Genomic DNA, 23,780 nt, shown 5'->3' with positions numbered 1-23,780 from the left:
CCATTCTTGGGTTCTCGGTAACTACAATCAAAGTAGAAAAAAACAAACATCAGGGTGTAGCAAATCGTAAGTAGAGAGGAAGATTATGTACTTTCGTAACTGCACTTAAAACACTACGATATCACAAAGGTCAATTGAATAAGGCAACTCGGAAATGAACCTTCTCAGAACTTCGTTTCTGAGTAAGCAGAACGGAAACCAAGAATAGTGAGACGGTCTTAGTATTTGCTGCAAGAGTATTCGGGCATGGGACACTGCCTTTGCTCGCAAAAGTGAAAACAAATGTTCCGACAAAAAACTCTGGCTTTTCCCCGCCGATCGCAGCCAGCGCAGGTCATTTCGGTCCAAAGCCAAAAAAAAAGGACGAAGAAAAAAAACGGCACGCAAAACGAAGACGGACAAAAGACATCAATACGTTAGAGAAGCAATACACTTCGCCTGAAACAGCAATTTCTAGTGTTGCCCGATGGAACGCAAGCGAGAAGCAAAGGGGAAAAAAAAAGACAGCAAGTAGTTGGAGACTGTGGCTCAATCCACGGAGTCCGCACCTTCCTAAGATCACCGTGGTCTACCGACCCCCGCCTACATTTTCATTTACATTACTATCTGTTTGTTGTTCTTCGTACGGGCCTTAGTCTGTGCGGTGGGACACTGTCATTAATCTGGCACGGTGGATGCCGATTGGATCGCCGCAAGCTCGACAGTTGGCCGCTTGCATCACGAACAGAGGTTTAGTCACTCCGATCGATACAAAACCTATTTCTGGATCTCGGACAGAGGATGGAAAGTTACGCAACACGGTGAGAAAGGTACGCGGCATGTCAGACATGCCAGGCAGATTTTTGTACTGCCTAAAAGAAGTCTCTTAAAATATATTTTGTTTTGTCATACCGCTTTTTTATCGAAAAAAAAGAGAGAACAGTTCCACTGAAAAAAAGTGGCTTGTAATATTACCTGATTGATTTTTTTCACTGATTTCTATAAGCTCAGTAAAGAATTATATACGTTAAAAGTGAGCAATAGCATGGACGCTAAACAGTTAAGAATCCTAGCAAGCCCATCTAGAATAATGATGTGTGCACTGAGGAAATACAGCAAAGAGGTGACAGTACACTGGATGTGTTTCGTGATTCTAACTCTTTTATTATTCGTGTAAACTTACCAGCCGATTCCTCGTAGATAAACCTCAGCTCAGAGCAGATCCGGCTACAAGAGCCTTGCTCACTTGCCCTCTTTAACTTGCTGCTCAATCTGCTTAGATTCGCTTTCAACTCCTGGCTGTGTCACTGTCAGCGAAGATCGTTCATAAACGTTGATTCGAAGTACGGAGTACAGCACAGTCCGAAAGTGTACAAATTAAGGCGTAAACTGTTTAATTTTACAGCAGAGCAGATGAGGCAGTTTGGCAGAAGGATCTGGTGACACGGCAGTAAACTAAAGTGCCCGAGAAACATAACGCTTACGAACTACGCAAATTATGGCAAGACAGCAAAGGCAAAACATAATGTATCGTACAGATGGTTCATTTAAGCATAGAAAGTGGTATACGATGTGCTAGCCATCTAAAAGTGAAATGCTCAGCATCCTAAAATGTTACATATATTATTTTAAAAGCGTTGTTCAAAGTTCAAACACACCAACACGAACCGTATTAAATTAAATTTAGGAACTCACTGAAATATGATCGTGATACCTTTCAGAATAAATGCGTTTTTTTAGCGAAGCTGTCTTTTTTAAGCAAAGAAGTGTAAGATTGACTTTCCAGCTGTCGGCGCCGTGGTTTCTTCTTTCTGACTAGCGTATTTAAAAATGAATATAGCATGGTTCAGAAAGGACGCGAATATATTATCTCTAGAGTTGAGCGGGTGTTGCGTAAATTCCACAGTTCGCTGTGTAACATATATTTGCGCAATTAAAAAAACACATTGTGTCATTAAGCAAGCATCCCGTTTTTCTTCGTACAAGAAATTATGAAAAAAAATCAGGATCATTAGATGGTTTAAGAGCGTTACCCCAGTGTTCAATTTATATAATGTTCTAACCGTAAACGTCATTGTACCACTCGAGAAGCGATTCAGTCCAAGTGACATTTTTGGTGGGCACGTGAAGCATTTACTAAAACTTAGTTGATGTTTTTTACCTGGTGTAACAAATGATATCGAATTACTGGGTGGTTCTGTACGCAACGTCAAAACTACGCTGTAACAAGCTCCATTATTTTCTTGTAACCTAGGTTTTTCTTGGTTTTTCCTTGGCACCGTTCGCAGAGACACTATATATATATATATATATATATATATATATATATATATATATATATATATATATATATATATATATATATATATATATAAAATACAAGAAAAAAATTGAGTTCCTCGGAAAGAAACGAATACCCGCAACAAGAACAGTTGGGCCGCAGCTTAGTTAGCCTGTGAACACAAAGTTACAACCAAGCCGGCTAGAATTCTCGTTAACTCGGCTCTCAAAGGTATACGAGAAACGCGGAAGCGTACGCCGCTATTCGAGTCTGTGAGGAGCAGAACACTTCGTGCGGGAGGCAAAAGCATCAAAAAATACTTCAACATGTAAAGAGAGTGGCAAGAAAGAGCAACACTGCTCTTTGATTAGGTACAATGGAATGACACCGGCAAATATCATCAAGAAGCTGGCTCTAAGAGAAGGAATTTCGCTGGAAGAAATAAGCGAACGATAATAATTACAAACATTCTGTAGAAGTTGTGGTCCCGTAAATGGTTCACCTCTGGTTGTCTCGTTCTCTGAGTATATGGAAGTGAAAAACCACGAAACGCGGAGCAGGAATCTACGCCAGACAGCGGAAATAGGAAAAGAAATCTATTATGTGGTTGCACGAGTAGTTGTCGTTTATGCTTTAATAGTTGTGGTAAAGCAAACGAAGAGACTGCCGCTATAAATTGAGTTTAGGTTACCGAGTTTAGTTTTGCTAAGTCGGGTGAAAAAAATTGGGGGACCCTTAAGCTTCGCCTTTAAGAGTTGAACGCGATAGCGAAATCCGGCCCCTAGTGCGCACTTCAACCACTGAGTGCATACTTATTAATGTGTGTTGTTACACACACACACACGCGCGCGCGCGCTATGTATCTATAGTAATGGTACAGGTTTTCGATCTAAAGCACTTCCCCGTGCTAGAGTCGAGACATATTTCTCATAACGCCTCACAGATGGCACCACATTATCTAATGTTTGCTGTTTGCTTGACCAACGCCTCCTCTAGAAAGAAGACGTTGGCTTGATATTTTTTCCGCTAGATGGACATAGTTGTCCATTTTTAGAGCTGTTCGAAAGTTGGTGTGTGTTTTTAGCGGCGATGGCTACACTATCCCGGCTTTTTTCGAAGCATGGCGTCGCTCAAGAAACTTTGATGGCCTCGCCAATGCGCCTACAAATCGCCGAATAGGATCATGCATTAAGGAGACTCCTTCCACTACATGACATTTATGTAATGTTTTTTTTTTTTGAAGCAGTTGCGAGTAATATTGTGGCTTTGTGGTAGGAGATCTGCTTGCCACGCAAACGGTCTGGGTTAGATCCTCAATGGGACCGAAGATTTTTATTGTTTATTTTATTTGCACCTTTCTCGATTTTTCGGTCACGGACTATTTTTCGCTCACAAGCGACTTAGCGACGCCGACACCGACAGCGGCATTTCTGCGAAACGAGCTCTGTAACGCTATCGCGTTAAAATGCGACTCGGTACTTATTGATGATAACTGACCGTAGCTTCTCTGAAGGAATAATTGCCTGCAGGGAATATACTTTTGCGCCCATAACTAGCAACGAAAGCGACAAATTTGATTTATTTCTGAGTTTTTAGTTTTTCTGGTGATAACAAGTAGAAAAGATATTTATTGCAAGTGACCGTGCTCACTTTAATGATTCGTCTGTAGGTTATCTGCGAAAAAATTATTGAGGTGCCGCAATTCAAGCAAATCAACCACACTGAAGAACAAACAAGCTGCGTCGTACCCATGCGTGCCATATCGCGCGTCGTTTCAGGGTTGACCCTAAAGTTAGGTTATCCTTCGCCTGACCAAAACAAGAGACATCATCATCGCATGTTTTTGTAGCCCAGCCACTTAGCCCACAAGAATAAAAGCGCTAGCCCACTAAGGGCCGACTTATTGGCTTTGTGAAAGCTGGCCGTCTCAGCAACGGTGATACGTCAAGGCTTTCAGAGTTCTCTCTTAAGCTTTTAATGGCGTCGTGCACGAAGTTTGCTCAAACAAAGCTCCAGTGTTTTGAAAAGTTCCCGTTCCTAAGTGGCCGTAGCGTACAAAAAGCTATTTTACCTCAATAGGAGTTCAGCCCCTTGAGGATATATATCTTGAAGGAAAGTAAAACTTTCTATGACGATGTTATGATTTTCATAAAGTAGAAACGCGGCTTCTTACTAGAACGTAAGGCTATTTTTCCTTAATCCTCCCTTTCTCAATTTGATCTGTTACGTTTATATCTTCTGGTACCTGTGATAGCGGCGCACAAATGCCCCTGCGCCAGTCTTAAGGATAGAGCTAAAAATTTGCGACAGGAGTCTTACCTCTAGACTGAAGTATTATATTTGGCGATACTGAGTCTGAAAAACGTTATAAAAGACTGGGGACAAACACAAGCGCCTAGAACACACACACCCCAAAAAACCCGCAGATGTCTACACTATCAAAGTGGCATTGATATGTCCTTATTTAATATGTACTGATTGGCAAGTTCTTGAGTCATGATATTTGATGAAGCAGCGCACAAAAGGACATAATCACGCACATATAAAATGGCGCAAACGCAGCGCTTGTGTTTGCTTCATTTTATGTGTGCGTTATTGAGTCCTTTTGTGCGCTGCTTCATCAGATATGTGTCCACATAATCTCTTTCAAAGTTCTTCAGGCGAAAGCCTTAGACGCCCCACCAAACGCGAAAACTGACCTTCATCGTCCCTCGCCAACACGAGTGATGCAAAACATAATGACGTGATGATTTTTTGCATCACTCATATATGACCTCATCATGGCATCACAGATCGTCAAAATTTGTACCGTCAAATATCGTGACATCACATAACGACGTCGTCACGTGACATTGTCGCTTGCTCAAAGGTGGACCGACCGACCACAGAGGCACTGCGAAACTACGTTAGGTGCGAAAAGCTTTCGGAGCGGGGTGGAGGAGGTTCAATACATCTGTTGAAAAGAAAAAGAAGATGGCTTGCACCTTGAAGTCATCTTAGGCGAGTGCATAAGGGGCCCTGTGAGCTTTTAGCTTCAAGCTAACACAAATGTTCGGAAAACTTTGCGAAATGCTTTTTCTGGACATTGTCTGCGCAGGTTCTTCAAGTTCTCCGAAAGCGTACAAATGACGGAAACTTGCAGTGTTGAGTCCCCTTGGCAGACCGCCCACTTACATAGAAACTACAGCTTTACTGAACCGGTTGGACTGAAAGATTCATAATGCTCAACGTCGCAAAGCAAGACTGAAACTAAAAAAGTGGCAGTAATGGAGGGATCTGGAAAAGTTTCCATTGTTTGGACGTTACTCTACCTGCACCAGCAATTTATCCGGCAAAACTTACACTCGTGATTACAATCTTCGGTGCAGTGTAAGTAAGCCTATAGAAACATTTGGGCTGGAGCAATTACTAACGCGTCCTCTTCATCTGCGCCTACTCGAGAAAAACGCTCTTCGCTACGCGTTACATTTCGGTTACCCGTGCGCCATTCCTGTGCGCGTTTCACGGCATCTTCATGATCTCTCAGGTACAAAACCAATGTCTGATATATAATAATCGTTGGGGTTTTACACCCCAAAACCACGATATCATTATGAGGGACGCCGTAATGAAGGGCTCCGGAAATTTCGATCACCTGTGGTTCTTTACCGTGCAACTAAACCTAAGTACACGGGCCTCAAGCATTTTCGCCTCCACCGAAAATGCGGCCGCTGTGGCTGGGATCGAATGAGCATCCTGTAGGTCAGCAACCGGGCACCGTAACCGCTGTACCACTGCGGCGGCCTCAGTACTCTTCAAGAAGAAGCTGTGATGGGCCTAAAATAATAACCAACTGAATACCTAGCTAACTATATAACAACCTACATAGTTAGCGAGGTATATGAACGCAAATGACGCAGCCATAAATTCACATTAGCCTTGTGCTTGTTCGGCTCCTTGCTTCACACGTTGGCGCACTGCGGTGCTGCTTGTTATATATGCTGATGAATGCCGCGAGAAACCAATTAGCGTTCGAGGAAATGGGGCTGTCAGACGGAGCGGAAGTGAAAATTTGGCAATCCTAGAGAGAGCTCTGGACTGTGGATAAGAGAGGGCTTTCACTGCGTCCGATAACTTGACATTTCTTACAGCTTCGCACCCTCTCCCTTCTTTTCACGCTGACTCACTTTCCGTAATGATCCTGTCGGCTGTGCCACTTTACAGAATGTCAGCGCGCTGTCAAAGAAAAGGTGCGCTATCGATTATAAAGAGGTGCAATGAATGCTCCGATTTTCGAATAGCATGCCTGCAGGGCTTTGGGCCTCATGCTACTTCAAACGGGATCACAGGTTAGATTGACATCCACAATGGGCATACAACCCTGGAATGTGCGAACTGCATGTTTCACCGCATAATTTGAGAAAGAACAAAGAACAACTACATGTTTTGCTGCACTAAATCCACAGTTAAAGTTAACCACAGCGTCCTGTTTGTTTCCTTCGCCTTGTCCTTCGTCCTTTTTCAACTGATTTGTCATGCCTCCAGTCAATTCGTCCCAACTAGCCCAACTCGGATCTCTAATACTGCAAATGTCTCACTTGTTCAGGATTTCATGAGACTTCTGTATGCCATCATTTTTGTGAAGCACGTTGCAGATGAGGCCGGGCTTATGTAGTCTGCTTTTAATGAGTATAACACCGGCAGAACAAATTGTTTCGTTGTAATCTCTACAATCATGCATTTCTTCCCAAAATTTTGCGATCTCAAATTTCGAGTATCTACCGCACGTTTCTCAGTCGCACATGTTGCTTTCGGTTTTTTTCTTAGCCACATCAGCAGAACTGCGATTCTGATGAAGTGCCATTTCTTTTCATCCAGGAAATAGAATTAAGTGCATTGTTATTCGGCGCCATAGATGCGTTACTCAGCATAACAATATAGTTTGGTAATATGACGCGCATAAAATACCCATGCCTGTCTGTAAGTATTATTAAGACATGAACTCGGTCATTTTGCACTTTCACAAGGAATACATAGACCAAGCGATGTTATAACTGCGTTTTACTAGAACAGTAATGACCATTTATTGAACCTCAATCTGCTTTGATCACATTTATGTCCTAAGTAGCACGGTGTAGACATTTCCTAAACTGTAGAAAATTAGAAAAACACTCGCGCCGTTTTAGTTCTTTTTCGCCATCACGGCTTTTCAACGCCAGCTGGTGTTGTTAGCGTCGTTCACAAATGTGCAGCGTCTTTGCAGACGCGGGAAGCTCATGTACCACATTCTCATGTATTCATGTGATTTCGCAGGAGAACCTTGTGATGTATTTAAACTTTCGAATGTTTGCTCAAGGCAGAACACTTTGCTGCGAGAGCCCATGTAGAAATGACTTTTGAACGCGTGAGTGGCGAGTGTTTAGGCCCGCAAGAAAGTGACATTTATCTCAATTAAAATATGACAACAAAACAAGGTGACTGTTCTTGTATACAAGTTGGTTTGCTTGAACCAACTGACACGGTTTGCTTGGAGCACGAACCCTTTGTAGATGAAAGACGGCAGCATTTGCGCTATAACAATCGAACTCTTTTCTTTTTAGAAAAACGAAAATGGAATCCGCAAGATAGGTGACATGTGTCGAAAGCCCAGTGTCTTCCAGCATTCTCAGTTAGCCTTGAAGATGACACGAGCAGTTGTCGAAACGCCGGCTCCAATGAGACTCTCTGTTCAACAATATTCATGCATTTTCAGAATGTATGATAAGCGTTGGGAAAGAGAGAGAACCTTTGATTAAAAATTATGAACCAAGCGTGTGGAAGGGAACCCTAGCCTGGGGTTCTTAGGTTGATCTCGTCGACCACACGGGCCCGTTGAACGAAGGCCCGGTGTACCTCAGGAGGTCCATCGCAGGGGGCATGTTCCCGCCGCTCTTTGGGCCGGAAGGGGCAAAGGATGGCTAGGAGGGGAGGGAATTATTTCGCGGCGCACTCCGCCGTGACATGGAACGCCGTTGGGGAGCTGCCATAGCCCGGGCAAGAGTCTGCATAGCGGTCTGGATGAAGTTTATGCAGCGAGAGGAAGTTGGGAAAGGTATGTGTTTACAAGTTCATGGAGTGCCACTTTTTCCTCTTGCAAGAACGACGGTGGAGGCATATATATGGTGTCTCTAGCTCAGGAGTAGTATGTTAATATGTCTCGGTATGTGAGTGGAGTTGGAGTACATGCCGCGCCCTTCACACTTGTTTGCGAGATCTGTTTTGAATGTGATGCGAGGCACTAGCTTCGAGTAGTGTCCAGAGCACCTCGCTTAAAAGTAGTTCCGATTGACGTTAGCTTTCACAGAAATGCGACGAAGTTATTGCCGACACTATATGAAGCATCTGTATATGCCATGCTCGCTACATTTTCAGAAGTTATGCTCCTATGAAGAGACTTATGAAGTCGCAGCTTCAGCGCTCAGTCATCCATACAAATGTGCACCATTCCTGACTATAGTAACTATGAAAGAAGTATTTCACAGGATACAGGTTGTGATTACCACCTGGCGGGGTGCCACTCACTAGACTAGCGCAGTACTCACTATAACAATACAAACAAAATTATCCGCAGTGCAAGTGTGGCACTAATTACCTCACATCACCGATGTAATCGCGATCAACCAAATTTTGAAGCAGAAGCCTTTGTGTGGGCGCGGACGCATACGCGAGATATACAGATATGGGCAAGTTGAAAGGCAAAATACGGTAAAAATACAAAACGGCAGTAAATAGAAATACATCCAGAGAATTACTGAAGATGAATGCCCCAGGAAAGCTAGCTAAAACGTGACCCAAGTTCAGCAGTGACGACACTTTGATTTTCAGTTGTACAAACACACAAACCCGCACGTACGGTATGCCACGGGTGGAGATCGCCTTCTTTGTGTGGCGAGGTTGACGCTGGTCAGACTATCCGCCTTGTGAATGAACGTGCCAGGGAATATGAAAGATATTTAGATGACGCGCCAGCCACGTTCATGAATCTACCGGCCTGTTGGAGCTACTGCAATGATAACGAAAAAAGCTGTGAGCCACGACTAGAGGATATCAAAATATTACTAGACGTAAGACAGATTAGCTCGCGAGCATTCGGAAGCCTTTTTTATCATCAGTGAGGCGATGTGTGCTTAATGGGCGATTATGAGCAAGACGCTTTCTTTAATCTACTGCCTTCAATGCGCATGCGCCCAGAACCCAATTTCGCGTCGAGTGTAGCGGGTGCCTGTTTCAGAAAACTTAGTTGAGCAAAGCGCTCGTCCTGTGAAGCCTTCCTGTGTGTTTGTTGAAACATTTGGCGCTGAATAAATTTCACGGAAAAGAAACACTGACGATGAAGCCGAATTGAAGTATTGACCCCCACTCGCACTGCCTCCAACTCTGCTTTGTTTCAAAGACTACCGCTCCTTAATATTGCGTGAGCCGAAGTCATCTTCCGTTTTTCACAATTAGTACCTTCGCTTCCAGTAAAGTCTGCATTGCCAGTAATAAACCAGGGCTGGGCAGTATCGCGATACAAGATTATCGCGATAGTATTTCAGAGATACTTTTGAGTATCTGTATTTCTGTATCGAGATACATTTGAAAAATGTATTTGTATCTCAGTAGTGAAATACATTTACGATGTATCGCCTGTATCGCGATACTAAGCTGGACACGGGTATCTCGTTACATTGTTTTTTTTTGTGTCAGAAGTGAGTTGAGGCGTGTTTCCAATGGGGGAATGGCGTTTGTTTTTCTTTTTTGTGCCAAGACAAGCAAAGGCGCGCCGCTGGTCGCCTAGAGATAGGGCGGTGGTGGTTTCCGCTCAAGCACAGAATGGTCCATGTGGTAAAGCGCGTGAGGCCGCAGACGGCAAAATCGCGGGGGCAGTGTTGTCGGCCTCTGCCGACGAAAGTCGCTGTCTCTCAAGGCCAGTGCAGCACGCCTAGTTTTTTTTCAGGTGGCAAGCTATTACTTCGCGACCCCCCGCGCGGATACCGCCTTGGAACAGGCTTTGCAATGCTTCGCGTGCATTCAGTTCTCTAAACGGCGGCACTTCCAAAAGCAGTTCCCGTAGTCGCGGCGGAAGGGACTAGAAGATGGCTATCTTTGACGCGCTTTCAGCCACCTCTCCAATGTCAGGGTGCGTTCCTAATTCATTACATGCGTGAAACGGTCTTTTGTGGTAGCAGGCTCCCCCACCGCCGGAGCAGACTTCGCCTGTTGCGGCTTTCTGAAATGGGTGCTGGTAGCGTCGTGGTAGTGACAGCTTCATTGAAGCCGACAGGGTCAGACGGCTTAGGATTCCGAAGATTGGGACAGACTTCGGATTCTGAACAGTCAGAACAACCCAAGTGAGGGCGCAAGCGTTTCGGTATCTAGATGACCCGAGAAGAGATATCGCCACGCTGCAGGGCAATCCGGCTATGAAGGCGATATTTATTCACTATAACACGAATTTGTGCTCGCCTTCAGCGGTAGACAGACTTTTTTTCTTTCGTGAGTCTTGTGCTGAGGCTGAACCGACGCTGTTAGAAGACAGCCTATTTGAGAAGCCTACACAGCAACCTTCTCAGCAAAGCAGATCTTATGTGCAACGGAAATGCATACTTTTTCTCAATTCACTGGTGTTCATTAGTGATTCGAGTGATTTGCTTAAAGTGTGCTATTTCTAGCATAGCTTAGTTTGTTCGCCAAGTATGTCGATTTCGGTGTCCAATCCTTGTTACTGTTGCCGTGAAATAGTGTATTTTTATTGCAATTGATACTTGTATTTATGTCATTATTGCTAATTATGTACTTTGTCCACCCCCTCCCCTGCAATGTCTTAATGGCGCTGAGGGTACTGAAATACATAAATGAACCGAACGTTTCGATGTACTGTAACTTTAATTACAACATTATGCTGCACTAATTAGTGTCTTTGCGTAGTATGAGCATCCTTCAAATAAAAAAAGTATTCCAGTATCTGTATCGTTGTAACTGTATTCCGGAATACTTTTTTTCGTCTTAATGCAAAAGTATCTCCGAAATATTCCGTTACGTTAAAAGCAAATGTATCTCAGTACCTGTATTTTAGGCTTCCAGTTCATGTATTTCGATATCTGTATTCCGGAATACTTTTCTGGGTATCTCTGCCCAGGCCTGTAATAAACTAACATCGCCAAAACACTGAGCCCATTCGAAGTATGTAGTCCCTAGATAGAAAGCTATGCCGCCGCTATATTGTCCTTCACTTATTTTGTAGCTTTTCACGGTCCACAGGCGAGTGAGCCTTCCTTCTTTCTTTACGATGCTATAAATTATGGCATATCAGCGGCACGGCGATATTCTCTGTTTTGCCGTGCGCTTGACATGAAAGATGACAGCGCCAACAGACCTTTACGCTTCGCCAAGTTGCAATTTCACGCTTCAGCGGATTGGTTGGTGAAAAACTATATTCCATAAAATGAAGAAAGAAAAATCGTCATTTTGGTAGTTTCGTTTCCGTAGACATGTAGCAGATAGCTATTCGCTGCAGGAACAGAATGTTTCTGGCCAAAAAAGTGCTCCAGGTTAAGACAGCATATGCCTCCAAGGAATCGTTGGTTAGGTGAAATAAGAAGTGCAATAGTGAATTTAAAGTTGCAAGAACCATTTTCACCGCTCCATCAAATAAAAAATTTTTGATAACATCAAGCTCGTTCTAATCACGACATATCACAGTCAAATGCGCGTGGCGAACGCACCCTTGTGCATCTCCGCTTATGAGTCCGCTTCTTTTCAATGCTGTATTTTTTTGTTGTTGTTGTATGGCGCCTCAGAGGCTTTTCTTAATACCTATATAATGCTACCGTCTTCGAAAACTCACACTTAGGGCTCGCCTCGTACCTTCAGGTGGGCGCTCTGTCCACTCGCGATGGCCTCTCGGATGGCTCTTGGTGTGGTTCCAAGTAATGCAGCTCTACGTACGCTTGTATATCTTCAGTGTTGTCTCTAAATGTGAAATCATCATTGATAGCTCAAACGTAGCACGAATACGTCAAGTACCACTAACCTTGTATAGCCACCCATAAAATAGTATCTTCACTAGAGGCCTAGTGGGCGCAGCGGCTAGGCTCTTTACAAAGAAGACATCGTCAGGCTGGATCAATGCAAGTGAAAGTTCGAGGGCTCTTGCACTGGCATCAACAGCCACATGAATGTGATATGGCGGTTCCTCAGAAAGCGTTGCAAGGCACGTAGAGGTGAGCACTCGCGAGAAGGAGGCCATTGCGAACATTAGCCAGTTGCCGTAGATGCATCTGCCACGAAGACGCATCGTACGGTCATTACTGCAGACGTGACGCGCTTACGAATGGTCCTCGCTTCTGCCCCCCTTGGGCGTACGTGATGACTGCCGCTGGAGGCTTTATTCGTTCTCTCTTTTTAAGGCGCAAGCCCTAGATGTCTCATAAAACGCGAAAAATGACCGTCGGCGGTCATTTTTGGCGTAATGGACAAAGACATCATATCACGACGTCAGAGATCGCCACAATTCTTGACGTGATTATGACGTCACAATGACGTCATAACACGCGACTTCATACGATGGCATCAGGACGTTGTAGCTTGGTCAAAGGTGGGCGGGTCCCGGAGGCACTGCTAACCACGTTAGGGGCAGAGATATTTCGGGGGCGGTATAAGGAAAAGAATAAAAGGAATAAGAATATGGCTGTCGTTTTCGAGTCGTTTGAGGTGAATGCATAAGGGACCGTTTGACATTGTTTTATTATTGATACGACATGTGGATATTGTCGGTGCACAAACAACGCGTCAGTTGCTCCTTAGCTCTTGACGGGGTTGAACATACAACATACATTTTTCAAAATTATATGTAAAGCAGTGTTTCTTAGTAATGCTCTTGTTATTCGTGAAATAAATAAAAGATATCAAACCAGATACAGAAATGCCATCCTGACAGCTGTGCTACGCGCTTGTCAGGAAGGCAGATATTTTTCACTATTCGTGAAAACACGTCGCAAATATTTCTCTGGAAGCTATTCCTATGAAGTGGGTTTTCGTGTTGAGAGTGCTCGCGTGGTGATACATCAGTGGCCCCTATACACGATGAACTGTAGTTCTGAAAAATTTATGTATTGCCTGTCATGGGTCTAAGTAATATGAACGAGCAGCTACCTTGAGCGAATTTGAATTTTCAGTTGGGAACACAGGCGTCTGGCTGTCAAGAAGCTACAGCTCCATTTTGTGCCGGAGTTCGGAAGACATCTCGATGATCAGTGAAGGTACCAGCCCTTCCACTGCATTTGAAAGTTGCAAAGACATTGTTTTCATCTTTACAAAAACGTGGCACCAAAGAAATTCCGCCTTTTAAGGTTGTCTTCACTAGTGTACTTTTATGGTCCCTGCAATGTGGATTGTATTGTGTCACCTTACAAAAAAAGCGAGCAGCATGACATCAAAAGAAGTCTGCATCCGTTATATGAAATTCAATGTGTCGGAAGCTTCTGGGACCTTATTCTATAAGCAAACAACAGCTATAAGGGACTAGACGCATATTTCGTTCACCAACCCTATTCGAAATTTATATTCATGTATGCAATCGTGTTTGAGCAAGTACATCAATGCACCACACTTTCGCAAGAATTTGTGCAGAAAACTTGGAAAACTTTAAGAGTGCACAAAAATTTATATTCATATCGTCTCTTCACAAGCACTGCACAAAAATAAAACACTGCTCTCTTCTTACCGCACTTCGGCAGATTTACATAATGAAGAAGACGCACATTAAGGTGTCTCGCGCAAACTTGTTCAGTGTGTTCGCCACCTGTCACTGCCACTTAGCACTGATGCTATTTAATATCAAGCACGGGGATCCAGAAGAATAAATATATCTTTGCACGTACAAAGCAAAAGCAGAAGTTACTTGAAGAAGCCAGGGCAGCACATTTTCATCAAATTTTCTGGCACATGACGCATAAGTTAGTGCACATAGCACATAATGTCGATGTAGGTTTTCACCTGTAACAATATTCAGTTCACAAAAGTTTTGCATCGCAGTACGAACCTTTGTATACAGGTTAGAGGTGATCGTATATATACTCCAAAAAATCACCGCCCTGACACCTTGTGGAGAAAGAGTGACCAGCAAAGCTGAAAAGGGCGGCCCCGATGTTTTTCTCTGGGTTTATCACGGAGCCACTCTACTCTGTGAAGCTAGATGACCATTGAGGCTGTGTAGCACACGCACAGAGGCGCTACTGAATGTTGATGAAAGGTACAGAAACGCATAGAGCTTTCATCAGAGGTACAGAATTGTGCAGGAAGTTCTTCGTGAATGTAGCGTATGCTACCTTCATTGTGCTCCATTTGAGCACTGTGCACCTTTGTTTTGCGCGTCAAGCGTGGTCTTGCCTGTTTAGCCGCATGCACTGGGAGTTTCGTGCAGGATCTTGAGGAGCCAGCTGAGCAGCGTGCTTATTTTTGCCGAACTCTCCGTTCGGCGACACTTTGAGTTACCAGTGGTGAGTAGTGGAGTTCGCGCAATTTATAGGACGCACACATTTTTGCCCGCGGACACTTCTTCCTTTTTCAGCGAAGCAGTGGTGGGTAGTGGGGCTTTTCCTTTTTTTTTTTTTTGTGGCCATACCTGCGCTAGGAACAACCTGCCTACAGACTCCAGCACATACAGCTTCGCCATACAAGAGAGCAATATAGACATTGACAAGTACTGCCAACTAGTTCGGTTTATTGTGCGCGTACGCTTATATGCCTTAAAATGTAGCACACAGGAGAGGGGGAAATCACCAGATTTCCAGCGGCACATGGATCCAGTGAATGAAACCATGATGATTCAAATAGTACAAGTTACAGATACAGATACCCTCCTCGGAATTTAGATTTATCGTAGGCGTGCTGACACACGCTGCACCTTTGCAATTCAATGCGTTACTTAACACTTCAAGAAGCGGGAGAAATATGCCAATTCACCGTGCAAAATATGGCTGCCTTCCGAATTTTTACGAGACCTGGATTTTTATGCATGTACAAAGATCAAACTGTGCGTAAGGTGTTCGAAGCCTTTACAATGAATTACATTTTATTTATTTTTTTATTTATTTAACTACTGGCGCCCATATATGCCGTCTATGTGTTTCCTTTTCTTCTCCGGTTTCTTTCGTGCTACCTTTGCTCTGTTGTACCAACTAGCTTTGAGAGGATTCTTCAGAAGTCACGGTTCCGCCACGGCCCGGAATTAAATATGGAAGCTCCTGAAGCCCCGTTCTTATGTGTATACGTAGTCAACACACAATATAAGACATTGTTAATAGTAAAGATGACTCTATCGAGAACGCCCAGAAAACCTTTGTTTTCACCTACAATACCGGAAACCTGAATTGTAGAGAAATATTTCCTGAGAAACTCAGGACACAATAGGAGAAAGATTGAGTTGCACTTTGGGCCTCAGCAATAGAGTGCATTTGCTCAGTGTTTACAGTGTGCGGTTCCGAGAGCTCTAAAAAAATATGTCATGAATTTCATTTTCGCGTTCTGTTGACAATGCATACTTTCGTACGACTTTGCTAAGAGGAAAGATAGCATAATAAAAAGTTGGGGACAAAGTGCACGCATCACGAGGACAAGGCAAATACAATCTCACTTCAGCAGCGGAAATATTCATCTTAGACCATGCTATGACCAACCTATATAAGGGAAAGCGCTGAGTCGCTTACGAAATATTTGCGTATCGCCTTTTTCTCTATTTCGCGGGCGCATTCGATACAAAGTTATTCTTCCTTTGTACACAGAAGTCGTTTGACAATATTTGAGAGTGGGCCTCAAAAAACAAAATGGAAGCCTTTCCATCCTTCGATACTACAAGCTTGGCTTGCATGCTTTTAGTTGTTCTTGCTTCTTACGGATTTTCGTCTGCGGATATGTGCCCTATGTTTGTCTTCGGTGTTGACTTTGCGCGCGAGAAAATAATATGTTGGGGCCTGTGTTGTCTGCACTTTGGGACGTTTCTTCAAGCTTCCTAAGCACCACGAGCAAGTGTGCGTCTCAGCACAAAAACATGTTAAAAAGACCAAAAAAGACCGTTGTTTTGCAGCGAAAGCTAATATGAGATCACTATACTGTCGTAGTTGTCCGCCGCCGCCGCCGCCGGTGTCCGTAACCGCTATCGCGGGAAGCAAGAAAGGAATGAAATGGATCGGATGGAATTTGAACTCGGGCCTTCTGCATGGCAGTCGAGTATTCTACCACAGAGCCATGCTGTTATTTTATTCCTTATTACAGAGCCACGCTGGTGTTTGAAATTTCTTTGCAAGCGAGCCACGCTGACGCTTGAAACTCCTTTGCAAAAATGACCCTCTACAAGCGTCATGTCAGGCGGGGAATCCCGTTAACATATGTATTATACCGTGGCAGAAGAGGAAAATAACAATCAGGCGTCACATAATACTAATGGCGCAAATACTGTGTGGTTTACAGCTTCCCCCACACCACAAAGTGCTCAGTCGAACTTCACCGTCATCAGCCACATGATGATGAAATGAGTTTTATTTGGTGCTGGAGAACCCCGATCGGACAACCCCCGAAGGGGGGTCCGCCGCAGCCGCTGGCCGCGCCCACGCGGGAACTGGAAGACCCTGGCCCTCCGCTCGTTCGCAGGCCTCCTGGACTGCCGACAGCTGGACTAAGAGCTCGTGGCTTTTAAGAGCCCTCTCCCAGTCCTCTTCTGTGCTGAACTTTGCGCTAAGTAACGCCGGGCACTGCCAGAGCATATGAGCGAGTGTGCAATTATCCGCCCCACAGCTAGGACATCCTGGATTTATGCCTTCAGCAAAGTGGCTAAACGTGCTGCGAGACGGGAAGGAACCTGCCTGCAGCATCCGGAGAACCGACGACTGCGGCCTAGTAAGCTTGGAATGCGGAAGGGGGTGTCGCCGCCTTGACAGTTGATAGTGCGAAGTAACTTCGTTGAAGGTGCCAAGTGGATCCCCTATGCTCTCCGTGCAGTATCGACAACGTGCATGTAATGCGTTACAGATGTGCAGCGGGTACCTCATTTATCCGCAGAAAGACTACGCGTGGCATAGTGGGTGCTTCCCTATTTCACAAAAATAATGATTTATGGCGTAGTGGATACCTTACATGTGTACTTGTATTTGTTAGCCCAAGAGAGTTTCGAACGTGCTCTAGAAAGGCCGTTATTCTAGCTTTCGCGGCGACTGTGCTGCGCGTTCCGCGCAGTCCTGGCGTTTTTCTTTTGTTTCTGAACGACCCGTGATCATACATAGAAACGAGGTGATTCTAGACCCAAACACAAGAGCACACGAAAATTAACGCAATGTTTGTCATTGCGTGTTTCCTTCTTGGTCGTTCAGTTTCCCACGGAAACGTTTGGTATGTTATTCAAATAATTTCGCATATTTCCTTACGGAAATAATGTATTTTCCTTATAGTTTTTGTGTGTTTCCCATATTTTGCGTAGGAATCTTACGGCAATGTATAGAATTATTGAAAAGGCATATGCAATGTTTCAGCACGCTATAGCTGTGCGATCATCCATACACCGACTATGCCGCCATTGTAGGCACTTTTATGATTATCTGGCACGCAAGTTTTTCTAACAAGGGTCACAAACATCGCCATCTGCCCGTGTATAACGCTTAGTTAATTACAAAACAAAAAATTATCTGTAGTGCGCAAGGTGGCTGTCAGCAATTTGTAAAAGATTTCCCTCGCCTGCCTCTAATACTGTATTTTTTAACCCTTGGCTAAAGATAGCTGGGACACCCTGTATAATCCATCCGTGTAATGGCATTGAAGGGAGTACTTCATTACATAAAATAGCAGCGCACCGATGTCTACCTTTGTAAAATGATAGTTGTACAAACATTCCTAAACTTCACTGAGTGGACGGAACGTTCTCCTAGGTTAAATAAACGTGCATCAACGGCTGATGTGTAGCACCTACATGTAACGAAAAAAATTCCTCTACACTATTTGCTTTCTTACTGGCCAGTACATTTAAAAGAATTTATCATGATCTTTATATGAAAGAACATTTTAAAACGGTCCTTTAATTTTTTTGTAGCTTACATTTGTAAAACAGCAAGTAAATATTGTTACGTAGAAATGAGAGCAATGTAGCTAAAATACTTTCGCTGGTATTAGTTAGACATACTACAGGGAAAAAAATGTGCGCTGTAACTAAAGTGAAGTCATGTTCATATAATTACAGCTGTAGTCAAGACGCTACACAGAAGAAAATAGGATGCACGTGCATGCAAAAGTACCAGTAGGAAACTATAGGGACCAGGAAAGCGTTAATGCAATAGCTTAAAAAAGGGAGATCGATGATACATCATTCGCTAGCGCGTATGGGAAGGACAACAAAGAGCAGTTGTTTGTGAGCTGTTGATACCGATGAAAACACGACCCCTTTGTCGACTTGTGGAGCAAAATATCTTTTGTGAGTGGAGAGTTCGCTACGAAATTGACACGGACAGAATGGGACCGAACATGGCTGCAGGGGGGAAATGAAAAAAAAACTGGGACAACCAAGCAATCCATTAATCACAGTTCCACTCTCTTGTTCTAATCAAGACAAATGATGCGTGGCATCAGGACTCGATCGTTAAAAGAAAGACGCGCATGTTCGAGAGAAGGACACCATTCTTCGCGTTCTCTACACGGCGCGACACAACACCATCGCTCCTGCTGTTTCGTCCTCCCACAAATCTTTGGAGTGTGAGCGATTACAAAGTTTGGAAAGTCTGCTTTTCGGAAGAGTTATGACGTTGAGGCATTGTTTGTGTATTTGCAATATGTACTCTTGCGTTTTACATTAGTGCTTGAAGTGTTCAATATAGAAAGCTGGCTTTGGGCTAGATATTGCTTTCCTGCCCCCCCCCCCCCCCGCGTATTTCTTTACTGTTTTTAGACCACAAAGTACTTGAAACAGTCAGAGCTTTCGGAGCGAGTTTAGATGAATTACTGAATAAAATAAGCGAAGGCGAATGATTTTCATGACTGCATCATCTGGCAAACAACTGGTTACCCTTCATAAGCAACAGAGAAGGGCAGTTTAATTTTAAAAATATTACCGCATGCTACACCGTTATTTATGTGTTTACCAATCAACTCATCAATGTTAGAACGACAAAATCCTAAGCAAGTTGGCACGCATTCATGATAAAAGCAGGTCGACGTGAAATACAGACATAGAAGGAGACCTAAATACAACACAAGCGACATCCCTGTTGAGTTTTGAGCAACTGCTTGAGTTTTTCAGACCGCCAGCAGGGATCGGTGAGCGCGAGTGGAGAGACATTTTATTTTCTCTACAGCTCGTTCATGCATTGAACGACGCCTTAGGTCCCTGCATAACCTTGATGTTCATTGCATAGAAGCTTCAACATTCGTTGTTTACGGCCGAGCTTCTGACATTTGTTTCTTGCCATTTGAGCAACCTCTCACAGATACCATCATCCGGCTTCCATTTTGGTACCCCTCTATATTCTTAGATTTGCCCTGTAGATGAGAGCGAGAGACGTGACCTTGGATAACGAATCATTCCTAATTCTAGCAATTTACTTTCCTGGAAAACGCAAGAATATTGTGCAGCACGGCAGACATGAAATGATCAGAAACTGCAATCTGGGAACTAACTTTCGGAACTGATGCAGAAGGGCCAGCCCAAGGCATGTTTGCCAACATACATTGGCGCGAGGGAATCCTGCAGTAAAATTGAGGCAAGGTATCGATCATGGCCATCGAATGAAAGTCGATGGCCAGAGTTCAGTGAACTGGTTCATTCAAGTAATTAATTCGAACGTGGGCAATTTACTAACATGAACACTTGTTGTATAGTGATCTGCGTTGTTCTTTTCCTTTATTTTCTATCCATTTGCCTTATTCGTTCCTTTCTTACTGTTCTGTCTCCCCTTACCCCCTAACCAGTGCAGTGTAGCAATCCAGGTACTTATCGTTTGGTTAATTTTCCTCCCTTTCACTTAACCTTCATCTCGCTCCCTTTCTTTTTGTGAGCTGTTCTTTTTAACAATGTCCAGTGCAACTACTACTAAGACTTATTTTTCTTTAGTTTAATCTACTTACGGCTCCTCGAGAAAGCGCAGTGTTTGATGCGGTTGTTGTAACGATGTGGCAGTTTTATTAGCTTTTTTCACATGCTACGCGTAGTGTTTCAGGCCATGCCAATTTTGGCACAAATTAAGATCTATGGCGGGAAGTAGCGAGCGCCGCCCAATCGATGAAACTAAAATAAAACGGCGTTTTGGCCACACTACGAGGGCCTTGTTCACAATCTGGACAAGGTACCCAACCACCTGGAACCACGAAACGCATGGGAACTTCAGAAGTTGTAGTAGTAGTACAAATTCTATACACGAATGTTAGGATGTGGCAGCCTGTACGCGCTTAGAAAAGTGAGTTAGATCGATGTGGTTTATGAACCTGTGTTTCTTTTGCTGCAAGAGCGATTGAGGTAGCTTAAAAAGAGCTCATGCTGTGAAATATCGAATATCATCGCTTCCTTTATCCGTGCAAATAAGTGAAACGGGATGACGCCGACGGTATACCCTCTTGGTCTCATCTCGCGTTCACCTTCGGTGTGCAATGCGCCTGTGATACTGCTTCTTTTGTTAACGATATGTACGGAGTGCCTGGGTTGTGATTGAGCGTGTACCAGTTCATGATAATAATTTCCTACCTAAGGCACACGGCAAACATCGAGCGTAACAGCTCCGCGGCGAAAATAAAACTGGTACGACATCCATGGTTAGGGTTCAAGTTAAGGGCTATACAGGATTCATATGATATCGGGGCATAATTTTGCTTAAGCGGCGAATAATTGTCAGTATAATTAAATTAATTTGATGAGTTTATTTAAATAGCAGATGGTCTTGTTGAGAGCAGCTAGGATTTATGCGGCCCCTTCCAGAGCACATCTCGACCACGCGCGTCTTTCCACGCGGTCTTGTGAGATCCGCTTCGAAATCGCGACGACACGCAAAGTTAACCCAAGGAATACACCACGGTACACGAAAGCCGACATGCGAGTGTCACTGCCAGACACCTGAATCAAGGGTTGCTTCCTTCTCGAATTTCTTTTTCTGTCCTAGCCCCCGGGGTCTGGGGCTGTAAATCTGCAAGGTATTAATACACAAGTTAATTTACCTGCTATATTACTGGTTCCTTGTATTATATTGTCACGGGGATCACAAATACACGAGAGAGACAGCAGCGAGTGTATTTAGAATATTTACAAGCAACTGTGCCACCGAATGGCTGCCAGTATCTCGCGCGGCATACCAGCTTCTCCCTCGTCTCTTCGTCTCCAACGGCGTGCTCATGCACACTACCTCGTAACATCATAGTATCGAAACTTATCGTGTGGTTGGGCGCGCTTGGCATTTTCTAGAGACTTAAAACATAGCTCCTCCGAGTATTTGTTAGCTACATGTGCGAGCATTAAATCAATGCCCCAAGCATCGTCTCCGCAGCCACAACTCAGCATAATGTCGTGCGTCTGAAGCACATGGTCCGCTCATTTGATGCTGTGCTACTATAAAATTCGAGGTTAGAAATATCTTCTGCGCCTAAATTTTGATATAGAGGGTGTTCAAAATTAAGCTTTACGGTTTTCTTGAACTTCAGCACTGGGAGGTACTTAAAAACCACCTGTGCAGATAAGTTTTTATCAACGGGGACACAAATTGAGACAGTTATTATCGCTGTCAGCTGCCCAATTAACTAAGATGGAATAATGAAATTTTTTAATGAGTGCAGCAAGTGGGTATGTTTGTATGGAAATGTTGGAGAGAGTCGCATTTATGCACAGCTCCACTTGGAAGAATTCTTCTAGCATGTCGGCACCTCGAGATATCCCGCTGCAAAGTTTAATTGCTGTTTGCATGATTACGCATGCAAGACAGTGGGCACTGCCGCAATGTTCCTCCCTGTTGTGACGAGCAGTTATTGCTTGCTATCGCCAGTCAGTAGTAAAAGGGCAACCGTTATCATCTTTGCCTATGCCTTCGACCCGTTGTCAGATTAAACGCCGCACGCAACTGCCGCGGCACATCGGGAAGGAGCTTTCCGCCTGTGCTCACTGTCTTGCATGCATGATCATGCGAGTCGCAATTGAAATTTGCAGAGGGATATCTTAGGGCACAGACATGCTAGAAGGATTCTTCCAAGTGGAACTGTGTAGATACGCGATTGCCTGCAACTTTTCAATACAAACATGCCCGTTTGCTGCACTCATTAAAAAGTTCATTGTTCAACCTTAGTTAACTAGGCGGGGGACAGCGATGATTATTGTCTCACTTTGTGTGCCCTTGACTACATAACTTATCTGCAAAGCTGGTTTTCACATTCTTCCCAGTGCGTAATTTTAACAAATCCATAAAGCCTAACTTTACCCACACCCGGCCGGTATAGTAGTTTAAAGTAGCAGCGACCATTCATAAAACACATAGATCATCCTAATATTACACTACACAGAAAACTGGCGCTAGTGTGTCTGGGAGCAGCAACGCATAACGCTTCAGCCAGCGTGGGAATGACCGATAGTACACAGAATTTTCTAAGCTTCTTTCTTTCGACTTCGTTTGGCTCCGTGTTCCCTGCAGCCATTTTGATGCAAGACGAAGGTCAGCGAAAGTTCAGGCGTCTCACTTCACCACCCTATTAGGATCGCCAATTGAAATCAGCTCACGAGGTTCACAATGAGCCGTCCTTTTATTCGAAACCAATGCCAAAACACAACAATAAACAAAGCCACAAGAGCGTTCGAAGCCGCAAGCACGAAGATTAGGCAAATCCGTGTACTACACATCATTCCCTTGGTGGCTGAACGATCGCAGCGCCAAGGTTCTCTGTAGTAGGTATTGTTGGAAACTCTATGATTAAATACATATAAAGATTCATAATTGTGGTAGGACAGCACCAGGCAACAAACACACACGGAACGAGAAGAAGAGAGTGCATGCGCTCGAGAAACACTCGAGAAGTGTTTGACGTCATGAAAGTCAGTAAATGCTATTGGATGGAGCACATATGCAAATTCTCTGTAGTACGAACAGCGATGGTTGGGGGCGGAGCTCGCATTTTTTTTCTTAAGCTGTAACCGACTCTCGCTCGAATGACAGGCGGGATAACACAAACTACTAGCCAGAAAATTCACAGTCGGTCAAGTTTGTGCCACCGGCATGCAAAATGAGGAACAGATAAGGGAGATGGATGCGCCGTCAACGACGTCTACAACGCCAAACATATTTTTGACGCCGCTCTGCTAGATAGTGCACGTGTCGAGGAAAATTGAAAGTATGTGTCAAACGGCAGGCGTGACCTCAAGCCTAGCCAGTTCCTGGGTATTTCAATCACAATTTAGATAACGTCAAACTGCTGCGAAGAAAAATGATCGAAAGGACCTGGAGGGTCACTCTAGGAAGAGGGAATAGGAGATAGCGTTTTTAGTAAGCGCACTGAATGGGGTTGTAGATTGGTTTAT

Source organism: Rhipicephalus sanguineus, chromosome 11 (genome assembly GCF_013339695.2).
Source record: "Rhipicephalus sanguineus isolate Rsan-2018 chromosome 11, BIME_Rsan_1.4, whole genome shotgun sequence".
Taxonomy (NCBI): domain Eukaryota; kingdom Metazoa; phylum Arthropoda; class Arachnida; order Ixodida; family Ixodidae; genus Rhipicephalus; species Rhipicephalus sanguineus.
This window is presented reverse-complemented; position numbering follows the sequence as displayed.